Raw genomic sequence first — 11,406 nt, forward strand, 5'->3', positions numbered from 1 at the left:
CGTGTGGAAGAATTAGGCCCCTAAAGAGCAGAACACATGACAACTGATTCTACCCTAGCCTCTGTTTGCCAGATGCTGGGACTGGGTGACAGGATTCATAGATTTATAGACTCTAGGACTGGAAGGGACCTCGAGAGGTCATTGAATCCAGTCCCCTGCCCTCATGGCAGGACCAAATACTGTCTAGACCATCCTTGATAGACATTTATCTAACCTACTCTTAAATATCTCCAGAGATGGAGATTCCACAACCTCCCTAGGCTATTTATTCCAGTGTTTAACTACCCTGACAGTTAGGAATTTTTTCCTAATGTCCAACCTAAATATCCCTTGCTGCAGTTTAAGCCCATTTCTTCTTGTTCTATCATTAGAGGCTAAGGTGAACAAGGATGGATCACTTGATGATTACCTGTTCTGTTCACTCCCTCTTGGGCATCTGGCATTGGCCACTGTGGGAAGACAGGATGCTGGGCTAGGTGGACATTTGGTCTGTCCCAGTATGGCCATTATGTTCATATGTACCGTAAATGTAGTAGAGAAGAGAGTCAGTAATGACCTGCTTCCTATTCCAGACTTTAAGGAGATCTTCCTTCTGAGTCAAGTATACCATCTTCTTGCTTGAAAAATATTCTTCATCTATTTAAACCATCTCCTAGGTTATATACGATTTGATTTATTTCTCTGCTGCTCACATTAGTTCTTATCAACTTAATCTCAAGCCATTTCAGCTCTCCGTGCTGCTGCCAAATTTGTTTTTATCCATTCAAGCACACAAGAAAATTACTCCCACGCCCTGGAGCTCTCCCTTTGACCTGACTTGAGATTCTGAACCATCATGGACAGGATTTCCAAGTGACACAACTAATCGTATTTCCAATTTATTTTCAGAATAACCCTAGTTGCAGTCAACTTTTAACTCATACAACAGTGGGCTTCAGGGACTCTGCTACCATCCTGATGGATGTAGCATACAACCCTAAAAAGAGACTAGACTCTTTGTTAGTCTTAAAACTTCCATTAAATACAATGAGCAAGATCCTTGGCTGGAATGAATCAGTGTACCTCAACTGACTTCAGTAGAGCAACACCAATTTGCACCAGAGCTGAGGAGCTGACTCATGTCATGTTCTCCGAACAGGATCAAAACCTTGGCCTGTTCCTTCATTACCTTTAATGAGCAGATTGATCTGAACACTATGTAGACAACCCACGCATGGTTACGTAATCTGGGAATCAGAGATTCTTGTGCTCACATGAAATGTTACAAACTCAGTGACAACACATTCATTCTTCATGCATTTTACAGAAGGTACAGAAGAAAGTTTAGAACAAGGATTGGTAGCCTGTGGCACGCAGAATTCAGGAAGTCCTCCCAAATCACTTAGGGTTTGTCTACACAGCAATGCAGTCAAGACTAAGGGGATGCGAGTACCTGTTTCTTCACATTTTCAAAGTCACTCTGCAATTTCTGGAACAGCTGTCGTCTCAGCTCTGCAATCTCATGCCGGTTGCATTTTAGATCATTATGCTATTTACCTTTGGCCTCCTGCAGCTCCTGGAACTGATAGCAAGAAAAAAAGACAATCTTTAGAAATTAATATCAAGTAGGATATTCAATAGTCCCTAAGTGATTTAGGAGCCAAAGTCTCACTTTCAAAGGGCCATATTTTTTGTAGTTAATTAAGTGCCTAAACATGTAGATAGGCACCTAGTGGGATTTTCAAAAGCATCTAGCCACCAGTATCGATGGAAAACTCAAAATGAGACGCTTAAAATGGATCTTATTTTCAAAGTATGGGTGCACAGAACTGTCCAAAAATCAGGAATCTCTAAGTTGTCTTCAACTGGGCACTCAAAATGCGAGACATCCAAAATCACTAGTCTCTTCTGAATATCTTAGCCAAGTCTGATTTTCTGAGTCCTTAAGCAGGCTCAACTGGCATGGACTTTAACTGGGATTGAGAGAATCCAACACTTCTAAATCCCATTCCCAAACTGCACTGTTTTTAACCTAGTGTCGCGCCATTGGCTTTGATGGAATTATATTGGCACGGAACCAGTGTAACAGAGGACAGAATAAAGCCCAAATTGTTTTCATCCTATACTGTATATCAGAGAAAAGGCAGCATACTCTGTACTCCTGTTTTTGTGCAAGTATTAGAGTACAAGAATTACAGATACGTCTCCATACACAATAGCTGTGTGATTACTCACTCTAGCGTAGTGCAAAGCCTCGATTTCTGCTTTGCAACTTTGAGCAATCTCCTCATACCAGCATCCAACACTCTTAATGATGCCACTGATGTCCAGATCTTGGCGGTTGTCCATTTTCACAACTAGGGTGGTCTTGCGGTGCTTTCCTTTCATCTGAGCAATTTCCTACATAAAGTCTCACTCAGCTGCAAGTACTTTCCTCTCCAGAGTCCTTCTTTCATACTCCAGGATATGCTGTCTCTCTAGAAACACGTTGCTAATTGCTTTGATCAAACTGTGAGCTTGGAAGTAAAGCCCATATCAAAGGATCTTTGCCTTGGGCCATATGGGGCTTGAAGGTTCTTGGAAAACACACATTTCTTTCCTTGGAAAAACAAAGGCACATGTTCTACATCTAGCTACTGCAGAATAATGAGAGAACATCAAATTGGGCCTGTTCTTCCTCTCTTGACTCAGAGATGTCTGTTGAATCAACAATTTGAAACAAATGAAATGTGTTAGTTTTCGGTTTTGGAAATAGCAGCATTTTGGTTTTCCATTTCGGTTTGGGTTTCTTTTGGGGGGAGTATTCCCCTTTTTCTCACACACACCCCAAAAAGAACTTAAGAAAAAAAAGTCAGACAAACTTTGTGTGTTGGCGGAGAGGAGTTTTTTCACAGTTTTGAAAACGTTTTTCTCCCAAACTTGCAAAGAATTTTGGCGCCGAAATGCTGCCAAAGACCCAGACTACTGCCGGGCCAGGGCTCATGGGGCCCCTGCAGGTCCCAGGGCAAATTGCCCCACTTGCCCACCCTGGGTGGCTCCGCTTTTGCACATATCCCACACAGACAACACTTGTTATTTGGGAGCACCAGATAGGCTTGGACTCAGTGGATTGGCATATGGAGCCTTGGATAAAAGCACTACCAAGCTGCATGGTGTTGCCACAACCCACAATCATTAATATGACTGACTGTCAGGAGCGAGGGCTGCAGCTAGGCCTGGGATCAGCTAGCTAATCACAGCTGGAGCCCCTAATCATCCAGATCACCTAAGTGGCATTGCCAGAACTGCTCGTATGCCCCATACTAGGACTTTAGCAGTGGTTGTTCAGTGCTTATGTACCCCATGCACCTCCTGGGTGTGGTGCTCTGTCCCCCCTAGTGGCACCAAGACCTCTTAGAGATTGAGGAGTCTGCTACAGCCTTTGCTAACAGCCATTTGGCTTGCAGCTCATGCATCGAGCTCCAGAGGTCCCAGGTTCGATGTCGACAACGTGGGGTCTGTCGGTGTTACACTTACACCTGAAGCCCTACGTCTGCCTTGCTTCCAGTCCTGTTCCTGCCCTGCTCAGTGGCTGACTCCTGGTTCTTGACTAGCTCAGACCCCTGCCCCATAACACTAGTTCTACTTTGCATTGCTATCTTTATGTCCTTTGCATGCTCATAGCTAAGGTGACCAGATAGCAAGTATGAAAAATTGGGACAGGAGCTGGGGGTAATAAGAGCCTATATAAGAAAAAGACCCCAAAATCAGGACTGTCCCTGTAAAATCGGGACATCTGGTCACTCTACTCATAGCACTTTGCAAGCACCATCTGATTAAAACTCACACTACTCCTCCAGGGAAGTAAATAAGGTTTATTACATTTACTGATGGGGACGGGAAGGCATGAAAAGTTTAATGCATTTGCCATGACTTTGTGAGCTGGGAACAGAATGCAGGCTCTTCCTGGCTCCTTCTCGGGCTCTTTTCTGCTCTTAAGTGTGGTCTGAATTTAGCTATGCAAAATAGGAACAAGATGTGCTTTTGCCAAACCCGGCTGTGCGTGAGCTCAGACTTACGGTTGCCTAGGAGTTGTGCACCCTCTGATAACGTGTGATTTTTAAAGCACACCTGCCATCTGCTCTTTTTGCAGCTTGTGCATGAACGTGTCACATGGCACATTTGGGCTCCATGACTGGGAGTTTCAAAAGGATTTAAGAGACTTGAGTGCTCAGCTCATAATGACTTTCAGTGGGAACTGGGCTTCAAACTCCTTTATGGAAATTCCTCTGGGGCTTTTGCCTCTACTTCTGATAACACCTCTGCAAATGTGTACATGTAACATATATACGTGTGATTGTGTTGTACAGGTCCTGCTCTGTGCCTAATTCACCAAGGATAAAAAGCCTGTGACAGGCCCAACCAGCAAGCATGGGTGCTTTTACTTTAGCTGCAGCCAGTCATGCTTTCAGCTCTGGAGGTCCCAAGTTCAATCCCCAGCATTCTGGCCAACATAGCAAGACACAAATTGCTTTCAGTTTTCTTCTAACAGACTAAGCAGCACATTTTTACAAATGCAGCCACACTGAAGCAACTTTGATTCATGCAGCACAGACCCTGATCCATAGCTTCACAGTCTGAAGTCCTCATCCCAGAAACCCTTGCATCATGTGTCCCAGAGAATGAATAGTAGTGGCAGTGTTAGGCATGGGTGTAAGTAATGTTAAGGGTGGATGGTCTTCACACTAAGGGCTGGTCTACGCTGGGACGCGGTTGATATAAGACACGTATTTTATTTTGACTTACCTCCTGTCCTCATGGTGCAAGATCGATGGCCGCGGCTCCCTGCGTCGACTCCACTACCGCCACTCACCCTGATGGAGTTCCGGAGTCGACAGGAACACTTTTGGGGATTGACATATCGTGTCTAGACGAGACGCAATATATCGATCCCCAATAAATCGATCACTGCCTGCCGATCCGGTGGGTAGTCTGGACACACCCTACAGTATGTCTGCAGTGCACTTGGAGGTATGACCACAGCACAAGCTGGGCAGACAGCTACAGGCTCTGGCTGTGCACTCGCATTGCTAGCCTGGGCCATTGCCAGCCCATACTGCAATCACACAGCCGGCTGCTGTGTAGGCATACCCTAAGAGGGACTAGGATAAATTGCAAACTCTCCACCCTGACTCACTAGGACACAGAGTAAGTGTGTGGTGTGGACTGAGAATGAACATATCTGAAGAGTTTAGGCACCGTGGTAATGATGTGCTTAGCTACGTTTTCTCCTCTTTGGGCTCATCCCTGCCAATATGCGAGAGTAACCTGGGGGCTGTGCAGCCTCCATCTCATTAATGCAAGTCACTCTCCATCAAGTGCATCTATTTTTTTTTTAAACCTTGCCCAGTGCAGCGATACAAAGACTGTGACTTTAATGTGTCTCCTGCAGCACATGATATTAAACCAGGGATTTAATTATTAACCAATCAGGATGCTTTTATTATGTTATTAACCAATTAAATTATCAACTTCCACTAAGTTAAATATATATATCCTCACAGCAAATAAGTTATCTAAACATTTTCCCTGTCATACTGTTTAAACATGAATTCACACGATTGTGGTTCTTTTGGGTAATGTTGATCGCTAATTTGGCTCCTGAACCACGGAGGTCTGAATATCACTGGCTTAGTGCAAAAATCAGGCCTCAGGTCTGCATAGGATCAAACATGGCTAATCTCTATATTCTTTTCAGACACTAGTAAAAACACAAGGTCTTGGACAACCAGTGACTAGGCACTGGACTAAAAATCAGGACTTCTGTGGTGAACTCCCAGCTCCGTGGAAATTGGTGGGAGTTTTGCAACTGACTTCAATGAGGCACAATTTCACCCTGGGATTCTGTTTCCCAGCTGTGCCACTGGCGTTATGTGAGACCACCTCAATGCTCCGTGCCTCAGTTTCCCCATCTGTAAAATTGAGACAATAATGCATCCCTTCCTTTGTAAATCCCATCGAGAGCTGTAGAAGAAAAATGTTAACACTAAGGACTGAATATGATTGTTAAATTTGGACTGTATTAACTATTTTATTATATATTCAGTCCAAATTATGTCTGAGAAAAAGACAATAATAAAGGAGACGAAACACAGAGTGTATTGTCTGACTATGAGTCAGATTTTCAAAGGCACAAAGATCAACTAAGCACCTAATTCCCACTGCAAGCTAATTACTTCTGGTGGCCCCCTTAGACAGCCAAAAATTTTTTTTATAATTTCTGAAATTTGAAAAAGTCAAGGAAAATGTCAGTGAAATTTCTGCCTCTAAAATTTTGGCATTTAAAATGTTCAGAAAAGGGAGAGATTTTTCCTCATTTTTTTTTGCTCTAGCGAAAAAGATAATATCAATCACGGCGCTGTAAAGCAATAATCTCCCTTGTCTGCTATCCGGTTTCCAATAGCAATCAGTGCCAAACATTTCAGAAGACATGTAACCCCCTAAACACCCCTCAATAAGCCAATTATCTCCAACGGGAACACTGCTTTCCCCAAAACAACAAAAGACTAATTTACAGTGTGAAGAAGGAAGATCGAGGATTAGCATAACTGCAGGTTCCTGACAGCGCTACTCGTCACGCCCACAAGTGGAAAAGCAGGAGTGAATGAATTCCTGGCTGTTTTAAAGCCTTGCTTGGACTCAGCCATAACTACTGCAGTTCCAAACCTGAACAACTGGATTTTGTTCTGGGATGCGGACAATCCACCTGGAGCCAGTCTGGGTCTACGTGTTTTCTCTCTCATATATCTTAACAACATGGGTGTGAACAGGAGGAACAAACATCTTTTCTCTCTCCAGTGATGCAACAGACACAGAGGTTGGCATTTTTGACATATCATGTTAATATGAAAACATATTCTGCGGGGATATCTCTAAAAACTTGCATGGAAAGAATCCATGGCTCTGTGCCCAAAAAGTAGAAAACAACCTTACTGCAATGCAAAGTTGCTTGAATATGCTGTGCGCTGGGATGAGAAAAAGAGGTGTATTCTGATCTCAGTTGAGTCTTTGTCAATCCAGAGTAAACCTCAGAGATTTCTGTAGGCTTCGGCCTTGCCAATTCTTGTGGTTTCTATTCTCAAGAGAGCTGATGTTTTTCCTAAAGCCCCAGCTCCTGGAGTCATGTGAACATATGAGAATCTCTGCTCGCTCTCTATTGTTTTTGTCCATTTCTAGCCTTTGTAATTGTAGCGGAAACTTTGAAAACATGACTCACACACATCCTAAATGCTCACAATCCAGAAGGTAAATAAAGGCTTATTTCCCACCTCAAATGAGCTGAGTGTTCCTTAGCCTCAGCTAACAATCGGTGCCAGTTCCTCAACTACATTAGGACATCCTTGTCCTGAAGCCAGCAAATCCAGATACTTGTGCAAAGCAGCTGCAGGTGTGGAGCCATTCCAGCAAGTCCTAACTCACCTCCACCCTGGCAGCCAGATCTGGGGGCATGGCTGGGGAAAATTACATTCAGTTACAGTGGTGGAAGAGGCCATGAAAGAAGGGGGTGTGGCCAGGCAATCTCGATTTGCACTAGCTGCCCAAATGATTCCTTGGAGCCACAAGCTGACGATACAACCCTCAGGCAGCTCTTACTTGTACTGTGGTAGGTGTGGATGCCCGGCTTGGCACAGATAAGCCCATAGATTAGGGGAGCATGAAGGTGGTTTAAGGATGATCCCTTCTGGTTTTAAATGCTATGGCATCTTGGCATGACTTCCCCTTCCCAAGAGCTGTCCAGATTCTTTTCGTGTGTTGTTTAATATTGGGGACAGTTTTTCTAGTGTTAAAATACACCAGATCGTCTCAATCTTTTTGGATTCAGTTGATGGAGCATTTTGTTTACATGTCTGAGCAAGCGCTCCTTTTTTTAAATTATTTATTGTTTTGGCTGCAAAGATCATCTCTGCTGAATTCTTCCCCATCAGGAGTTTTGGAAAGAGGCCCAGGAGAAAGGGAGAGGGAGCGCAAAGGAATCATTTTCATCTGTGCTCCTTTGGAAGGCAAAGAGCACTCAAGCATCTCCAGATCTTGGGAGCACTCATGCCCAGAGAGACGTAACCATCAGAGTTCCGTTTTTGCCACGACTGCACAAGTTCCCCTTTTTTCCACCAGGTGGTGCTGGTTGATGCACATCTGAATCTTTTAGTAGGGATGGGAATCCTCTTTGTGTTGTCATCAACTTGCTAGCACAAAACCAGTCATCTCCAGCTAGTAGTGCACTTGCGTGGTGCCTCCAGCACTCGTGAGGATGGGTGCTCCTGGGCTGACACCCCGCGTCGGCGTGTCTTACTCAACTCAGAGTAACCCAGTGAACCAGCCACAATCCATTCGTCAAGAACCAGCTCAAAGCGCTAGATGGCGAAGTTTATTTAGAGGCAGCAGCAACATGGGAACAAAACAAATGAATCATTGAAGCTAACAAAGCAAATCCTCAAGCAAAGACTACAGTGGAATGCTTGGCTCCTCGGCCCTGGCTAGATCTGGTTGCCCCATCTCAAAAGAGAGATATTGGAATTGGAAAACGTTCAGAAAAGGGCAACAAAATTGTTAGAGATATGGAACCGTTGCCGTATGAGGAGAGATTAATAAGACTGGGACTTTTCAGCTTGGAAAAGAGATGACTAAGGGGGATACGATCGAGGTCTATAAAATCAGGACTGGTGTGGAGAAAGTAAATAAAGAAGCGTTATTTACTCCTTCTCTTAACACAGGAACTAGGAATCACCAAATGAAATTAATAGGCAGCAGGTTTAAAACAAACAAACAAACAAACAAATGGAAGTATTTTTTTCACACAATGGACAGTCAACCTATGGAACTCCTTGCCAGAGGATGTTGTGAAGGCCAAGACTATAACAGGGTTCAAAAAAGAGCTAGATAAATTCATGGAGGATAGGTCCTTCAATGGCTATTAGCCAGGATGGGCAGGGATGGTGTCCCGAGCCTCTGTTTGCCAGAAGCTGGGAATGGGTACCAAGGGATGGATCACTTGATGATTACCTGATCTATTCATTCCCTGTGGGGCACCTGGCATTGGCCACTATTGGAAGACAGGATACTGGGCTAAATGAACCTTTAGTCTGAAACAGTATGGTCGTTCTTATGTTTGCAGTCTCCAGTATCTTCTCCAGGCTAAACTAACCATGGCAGAGTCTCCGATGGGGTGGAACAGAGTAGCTCCTTAGAAGTCAATGGAGCCATACCGACTGACTAGCTAGTGGGCCAGATCTCCTCGGCCTAGCAGCAGGGGGGAGCGGTCAATGGAGAGCAATTGCTCATCCATATTGCCTTGAGACATTGACCGAGATTTTCCATGCTGAATAAGAGATTTCAGGGGGAGTTGCATGGCTGCATGCCCCTGCCAGCTTTGAAATCCCTAGCCACTGTGATTCTCCTGGCCTTTGCAAGTGTAATGCAGTCCACCCAGTGCACCTCCTTCCCCACTTATCTTTCACTGCAGGGTTCTGCCACTGAAGGAGACAGTTTGGTCCCCTATTGTTTTGAAAAAGTTGTGCCTTGTTAATATGAGGGCTGCTACGTTTGCCAACGTGCCAAGAATTAAACCAGACACCTCTGGAGGGAAAGACAAGTAGCTACAGCTTTCTAGACAGGGCTGTAAGAGACTCATCTCCTCTGTGGATCAAGCAGAGGTGAGGCCCTGAAACCCACAGTCACCTGTGGATCATATTAACATAGTGTTGCTTAAGTTATTATTTATAAGACATGAACACCTAGAGACCTTAATTTTATAGAGAGCTGTATTGTGCTAGTCATTACATGTATATATAGTAAGAGACAATCCCCGCTCCAGAGCGTGTACAATCCCAACACCCAAAGGAAGGATCATTATCTCCATTTAACAGATGGGGAACTGGCTCCCAGAGAGATTAAGTGACTTGCTCAAGGCTGTACAGGAAGTCTGGGGCAGAGCGAGGAGTGCCTGAAAGCATGGATGGAGGTGGGGGATGTTGGCGGAGGGGGGAAGCAATTTAAAGGTTTGGCCATCCACCAAACAGCTCGAGTCATTAGTCTCCTCCCTGGCAGGCTCCACCCCTTATCCTCAGTCTCCCCACCCAGCTGTTGCTCCTGCCTCTCCCCACTGGGCACAGCTCGCAGTTCGTCTGGCCTTGGAGGTCACCTGACAGGCTCAGCTCCGCCAGATACCATGCAGGGAGGAGGCCCAGCGGCACCATGTGACCAAGCACGGATCTGGCTCTGAGTCAATGGGAAATTCATGCACAGGAGTGGGACAGCCCCAGCTCCGACCCTGCCCCAAAGCCCTAGAGGCTGGGTGGTTTCCAGCCACGGCTTCCATTAGCCCCCCTTCCCCTCCCCCAGGTTCCTGTGTGAGACCAAACACACACTGGGGCAGGTGACCCCACGGCAGGCCCAACCCTGCACGCTCTGGGGAGAGGCGGAATTTGCCCCCTGCGCATGGCTTCATTGGCAGTGGCCCTCCCCAAATATAGAAGTCAAACTACACCTATGCCTAAAAGCCTCCTTCTGCTACAGCAAGAGCGGGCAAACTTTTTGGCTCAAGGGCCAAATAGGGGTTGTGAAATGGTATGGAGGGCTGGGTAGGGAAGGCTGTGCCTCCCCAAAGAGCCTGGTCCCTGCTCCCTCTTCGCCCCTTCCCACTTCCCACCCTCTGACTGTCCCCCTCAGAACCCCCGACCCATCCAACCCCCCCTGCTCCTTGGCCCCTGATCACCCCCTCCCGTGACACCCTGCCTTCCCGGGATGCCACCCCCAATCCAACCCTCCCTGCTTCTTGTCCCCTGACCGCCCCCTCCTGGGATTCCCCACCCCCTATCCAACCTCCCCTGCCCTCTTACCATGCTGCTCAGAGCAGCAGGACAGGCTTACTGGAAAGCCTGGGAGGTGGGCCAAGCCACTCTGCCCATGCGGTGGCGAAGCTGCGGGGGAACAGTGGGGGAGGGGCTGGTGGCTAGCCTCCCTGGCCAGGGGCTTAGAGACTGGGCAAGACAGTCCTGTGGGCTGGATGTGGCCTGCGGGCCATAATTTGCCCACCTCTGTGCTACAGGCTAATACTCTAACCAAAAGAGTATCCTTCTTTCCTGTAAAAGCAGGAGAGTTTAGCTTCAGCACGGCTCTTAGAGGTTGATGTGCAGTATTGGAGTAGACGGCCATGCAGGGAGAATATCATTCCTTTTGTACCTATTCCATAATAAAGCTGCTCCCTCTGACCCAGAAACACCGAGGGAACAGAGTGGCTGTGAACCCCACCTGCCTGCAGTGGGTCTATGATGGCTTCACGCTCGGCAAGCAGCAGACACCAACGTCATATCAACCATCCCCACAGAGGAAGCCAGGGATAGGACACTTGTTCTTCAGATCCAGCCATCGCACAGGCTTCAAACAGCTGAG

This window comes from Chelonoidis abingdonii, chromosome 26 (assembly GCF_003597395.2).
Source record: "Chelonoidis abingdonii isolate Lonesome George chromosome 26, CheloAbing_2.0, whole genome shotgun sequence".
Taxonomy (NCBI): domain Eukaryota; kingdom Metazoa; phylum Chordata; order Testudines; family Testudinidae; genus Chelonoidis; species Chelonoidis abingdonii.